This window comes from Stenella coeruleoalba, assembly GCF_951394435.1.
Source record: "Stenella coeruleoalba genome assembly, chromosome: 20".
In the NCBI taxonomy this organism is placed as follows: Eukaryota; Metazoa; Chordata; class Mammalia; order Artiodactyla; family Delphinidae; genus Stenella; species Stenella coeruleoalba.
This window is the reverse complement of record NC_137166.1, coordinates 10,345,923-10,351,922: the sequence shown is the minus strand read 5'-3', so window position 1 is coordinate 10,351,922 and position 6,000 is coordinate 10,345,923. Positions and strand designations below refer to the sequence as shown.

The 6,000-nt window shown below is 42.9% G+C and overlaps 1 long non-coding RNA gene across 2 annotated transcripts in view; it reads right to left on the bottom strand.

Moving 5' to 3' along the window:
• Window positions 1–2,686: 2,686 nt before the first annotated feature.
• Window positions 2,687–6,000, bottom strand: part of LOC307178707 — a 369,464-nt gene continuing 366,150 nt past the window's right edge. For both annotated transcript variants that reach the window (XR_013825265.1, XR_013825266.1), the window contains one exon: window positions 2,687–3,579. This is a non-coding gene — a long non-coding RNA (uncharacterized lncRNA). The remainder of the gene's footprint in view (window positions 3,580–6,000) is intronic.

The window sequence follows — 6,000 nt, the reverse complement described above, 5'->3', positions numbered from 1 at the left end:
GTCCTTCAATAAGTAAATGATTAAATAAATTGTGTTACAACCATACCATGGAATAAAATTGTGTTACATCCATACCATCAATAAAAAAGAATAAGCTACTGATGCCTGCAACGATTTGACTGGATCTCAAGGGAACTGAGTGAAAAAGCCAGTCTCACAAGGTTATATAGTGAATGATTCCATGACAAAATTCATAGAGGTGGAGAACACATTAGTAGTGGCTGGGAGTTAGGGATGGAGGGGGAGTGGCACAGCACAGGTGTGATTATAAAGGGTAGCACAAGGGAGATCTTTGTGATAATGGAATACTTCTGTGTCTTGATTGTGCCTTTAGTTACATGAATATACACATGTGATAAAACTGTAAACACAAACACACAGAGCATGTAAAAGTGATGAAATCTGAGTAATCTCTGTAGCTTGTATCAAGGCTGATTTTCTGGCTTGGATATTGTGCTAGTTATCCAAGACACTGCAAGTGGAGAACCCTGGGTTAAGGGTAACTCCCGTCACGGAACCTATAAGGAACCTCCCTGTACATTATTTTTTTCAACTCCCCATGACTCAATTGTTATTTCAAAATAAAAATATTTTTAAATGAGGTAACTGTGACTCCACCTTCATGCTCACCTCCATACATTCATGACCTTCTCCGGACACAGTGAACATTCCATCTCCCATTCTTAGGCAAATAGGGGTTTTATTCCTTCTATCATCTTTCCAGTGGGATTTTTGGAGGTAGAGGAAGCAAACTCTTTGTGTTCACGTATGTGCAGACAGCAACCCTGAATTGGAAAGCATGCGTGCATTTCTTTTGAATTAAGAGAACTATAAGGAGGGCTCAAAAGGTTGAGTTAATCGAAACCCCAGCTTAAAAAGAATAGAGATTTAGGGCTTCCCTGGTGGTGCAGTGGTTGAGAGTCCGCCTGCCGATGCAGGGGACACGGGTTGGTGCCCCTGTCCGGGAGGGTCCCACATGCCGCGGAGCGGCTGGGCCCGTGAGCCATGACCGCTGGGCCTGCGCATCCGAAGCCTGTGCTCTGCAACGGGGGAGGCCACAACAGTGAGAGGCCCGTGTACCGCAAAAAAAAAAAAAAAAAAGATTTAAAAAGAGTAAGTTACATTTAGAAATATGTTATGTACTTATTTGTTTAGGAACTCTAAACTCTATCTATGAAATGAAGTAGCACATCAGAAATGTTGGACATTGTCAGACCATGTCAACTGAGCATACTGTAAAATTCCCCTTCACAGAGTTGTAGCTTTAGTTTTGGTTGACGATCTTTCCAAGGACCATACATGTCAAAAAGGCCTTTGCATGCACTGTGGAACTTCTTTTAAAGCTATTTTCCCACAGCTTACTCAGTGTCTCATCTGAGATATCACTTTATAAATCTCCTTTAGAGCAGTGATTCTCAAAATGTGGTCCTTGGACCAGCCGCATCAGAATCACCTGGACAGTTGTTAGTAATGCAAATTCCCAGGACACACGGACTCAGAAACTGGGGATGGGACCCAGAAATCTGTTTTTATAGACCCTCTAGGAATTTCCAATGCATGTCAGAGTTTGAGAACTACTACCTTAGAACTTAGTGATGGGTTCTCTGCTGTTGGATTTGGTTGCAGTGAGAAAGTTTTCTATGGTTTAAAATAAGAGAAAAGGGCTTCCCTGGTGGCGCAGTGGTTGAGGATCCACCTGCCAATGCAGGGGACACAGGTTCGAGCCCTGGTCCGGGAAGATCCCACATGCCGCGGAGCAACTAAGCCCGTGCGCCTAGAGCCCGTGCTCCACAACAAGAGAAGCCACCGCAATGAGAAGCCCACACACCACAACCAAGAGTAGTCCCCGCTCGCCGCAACTAGAGAAGCCCGCGCGCAGCCACGAAGACCCAAGGCAGCCATAAGTAAATTAATTAATTAATTAATTAAAAGAAAGAAAAAAGAAAACACAAGAGCATTTTAAAAATAGATACATAAAATAAGAGAAAAAATATGGAGTGATGTGGAAATCCCTTATAAAATTATTTTTATTCTAACTTTCTGCCACTGGGAACCTTGTATATTTTAAATTTCTTTTCCTTTTTGGTTTCAGTTAGTTTGTTTTGCACTCGCTGCTAGGAAACTTAGAGTCAAATTGGAAGGTCAGCCATGGGAAATGTATTAATCCGCAGAGTTATCATGTGGATTCCTTCCTCAATTTCCTTTCCTTGCCCCAATTTCTTATTTTTATTTTATTGGATTTTGTTCCTTTGGGGAGAATAGAAAGTTTTAAGTACAGTCAATAAATCAGAGAATCCTTTACAACAGTGGCAATGTGTTCTTATACGCTGCCACATGTTCTGTTCCGAGTATGAAATACAGCTTGAGCGAACAGATGTTACCAGATATTAAATTGTTTCAGAAGTAGATGAGAGAAGAGGAAAATCCAAATACTGCCCAGAAAAAAAAAATATTTTCATGTATAACTCCCAGGGATAGTCTTACAGAATAGAATTACTATTGCTCTTTTGTTTAAACATAAGAGAAAGCATTCAGGCTTAGATTTATTATATTAGTATATTAACCACTATTGCTCTTTCGGCTTCTTGCCTTTGGGTGATGTTTTCTTGCTGAGAATTATTTTCTATTTCCATCATGTTGAAACAAACAACGTGTGTTTCCATTGTCTTTTTATATTTTCTGAGCCAACAGTCTGATATAATTCCCATTTCAAAATGGATGCAGGGGACACAGGTTCGTGCCCCGGTCTGGGAAGATCCCACATGCCACGGAGCGGCTGGGCCCGTGAGCCATGGCCGCTGGGCCTGCGCGTCCGGAGCCTGTGCTCCGCAACGGGAGAGGCCACAGCAGTGAGAGGCCCGTGTACCGCAAAAAAAAAAAAAAAAAAAAAAAAAAAAAAAATCAATAACTGTTTTTTGAACAACATGTGCTTCCTTTTTCTAAAAGTCTGAACTTCGGAAGATAGAGAAAAAGTATAAAATATATTCTCTGAAGACTGAAAACCGACTCGCATAGGGTGTTTGTGCTCCCACTGGACAGCACTGCTCTTGATCCTATGTTCCAGACCACAGAACTCCACATCCCTTCAAACCTGACCGACTCGTACTTGGAGACGCCGCCTGATCTCTTGCTAGGAGCTGGTCCCAACCAGGCCCCTGACAACCGGCCAAGTCCCGTTCTAAATCAAGCAACTCCACAGAACCTTGAAGCTACCACTCAGCTGCTCCAGACACCAACACCTGCTAGAAGCCCGTGCTGCTCTCACCGACCACACAGAGCCCCGGGGCATCGATACGGTAACGCTCCAGGCGTCTGATAATTCTCTCAGAACCCAGCATGTGTATTACTTTCGAAAATGACTACCGTAAGAAATCACCATATACCAAACGGCGCAGAATAATACAAATTTATTATCTTACCGTTCTGGAGGTCAGAAATCTGAGGACAGACTCGTTGGGCTAAAATCGGGAGGTGAGCAAGGCTGTACTTCTTCCAGGAGGTTCCAGAGGAGCATCTGTCTCCTTGCCTTTTCCAGCTTCTGGAGCCCACCTGCAACCCTTGGCTCTGGACCCGTTGTACCTGCAAGGCCAGCAGAAGCTGTTGACTCTCACACCCCGTACCTCGACACTGACGCTTCTTCGCCTCCTGCTTCTACTTTTAAAGACTCTTGTGATTACATTGGGCCCACCTGATACTCACAGGTTACCTGCATACTAGCCTCTATTAAGGATCGTTGATTAGGAAACGTTTCCATCTGCAGCCTTAATTTCCTTCTGCCACGTAACATGTTTACGACTTCTGAGGCTTAAGACAGGGTCATCTTAGGAGTCATTATCCTGTCTACCATGACCAGTGAGCCAACAAGTGAGTAAATGAGTGACCAACAGACTAGCCTGGTGGACTGACTGAGTGAGTGTCCAGCTCGGGGTGATGACCGCTCAGCTCCTTGAAAGCAGCCTGTCTCCAGGAGTGACTGGATGGCAGCGTGGGAGCTCAGCTTCCCCCACTCACTCCGCCGCCCCTCTGAGCTTCACTTGCCTTGCCTGTCACATGAGGTTAACAGGAATACCTATTTCGCAGGCTGATTGTGAACACAACATGAGAAAACATGTCAGTGTCCGGAATAGAGCAACAACACAAGAGAAAGGCATTGAAACAATGAAAATGGAAGAAGGAGGGGGGAGGAGGGGGAGGCGAGAGGAAGGGGGAGGGGAGAGGAAGGGGGAGGGGGGAGAACCAATGTTCCATGGTACTAAGGTATACTAAGTCTAGACACAGAGCATCCTAGAGCCGAAAGTATCTCGGCAATCATCAAATGGGAAAGAAAGGCAGAGACGAGAAACAATGTCATTCAACTGTGACAGATATAAGATTAGCAATCAGCACCAATTAGAAGCCATGAGACCTCTCTCTTCAATACCACTCAAGCCTTTATCAAGACTGTGATGCCGAGCAAGGATGCTCTGCATTAGCAGATGGTGGGTGTTCGCCCAGCCGTGGAGGACACTTCCTTCCAGCTCTGGCTGTGTAGGGAGCCCTGCCTTTCTGATGCGTGGGAGCCACACTCTCCTTCAACTTTAAGATAATATTTCAGTCATATGGGGACATTTTTCACCATGGATACAAAGCAGGATACATAATTGTATATTCACGATAGCAGCAGTTACGTAGAAACAAACACTTATTTTACTTGAAATTATTGCAAAAAAATGTGTTCACGTTGTTTATCTCAGTGTTGTATTTGCTGGGGGCTTTTCATTTTTTCCTAACTTTTCTTTGTTTTACAGATATTCTAAGTGAGCATGATTTTTATAATAAAGAAATGTAGAGGTGCTTATCTTTTACAAAAAACCAATGAGAGAGATTACTTCTGGAGGACATTGATTTTGTTCTGTCATGACCCCAGATCTCTAGAACCTGGATGTTCAAAAGAAATATTTCCTTTGTACTCTGAAAAATACTTCTTCTAGCTATGTCTTCCCCTATTTCTAGGAGATCTCTGATTTATCCCACCTTGTTACACACACACACACCACCACCATCAAGAAACGTTCTAACGTTAACTACCTCTGTAAGCAAGCCTATGGACCATATAAAACTGAAATGTGCCCATCAGTGAAAACAAGAAATCAAAGCCTGTGGCTATGTTCACATCCCATAGTCACCATCATCAGCCTCGCTCAACCGAAGCTCTCTGGCTTCATGATGTTTTTCCCTTTCTGTTATCGGTACATTCATTATCCAGGCAAACTCTTTTCTAATAGAATTTCATATCAAATAAAGAAACACACTGAGAGACAGTAACCCTAAAGAGGAACACAAGTCTAGTCTCTCATAACCCACATTCCCCTGGATGCAATTAGTGTAATCTCTTTCTGAACGTGCTCTTAAGACAGGCTTTTACCATGGACCATTTTTCATGTGTCTTGGTTTTTCATCACTCAATTCTTGAGTAAGACCACAGACATTAAAATGATAACATATCATGTTGAAATCATGGTTAAGTTCAAGGGGGAAATAACATGCTTTGTCTACAGTTAGAATGGAGGAAAGTGATTGCAGGTCACGGCTGCATCGTTTTCATAATATTTGGACTTGTTTCTTACTGTCACATTTGGGTTAATGGAGTTACATTTCGAAAGCTGGTCTAAAGCATTCAGAGGTCATTGTGTACATGGCGGGGATGGAGTGGGGGTGAGAGGCAAGTTTTCTCAGAACTTTAACAATTCGTTAAGATGGCAATCAGATCCCTATTACAGAAAGATCTCAAAGCCCCCAAATAAAAAGGGAAAGAAACGGTCTTACTCAAAAGTACCTATGAATTAAAAACCCATCTGAGAAAAAAGAAATCAAGCCCTACCTGATTTCCAAAACGATGATTCCCAACAAATCAGACTTATGAGATGTTCAGGGTTTATTATATTAATTATTAATAATATAGGGCTTCTAGGAGTCTCGTGAGTGATTGGCCTGCCCTTCTCTGTTGTGTCTCTGAAGATG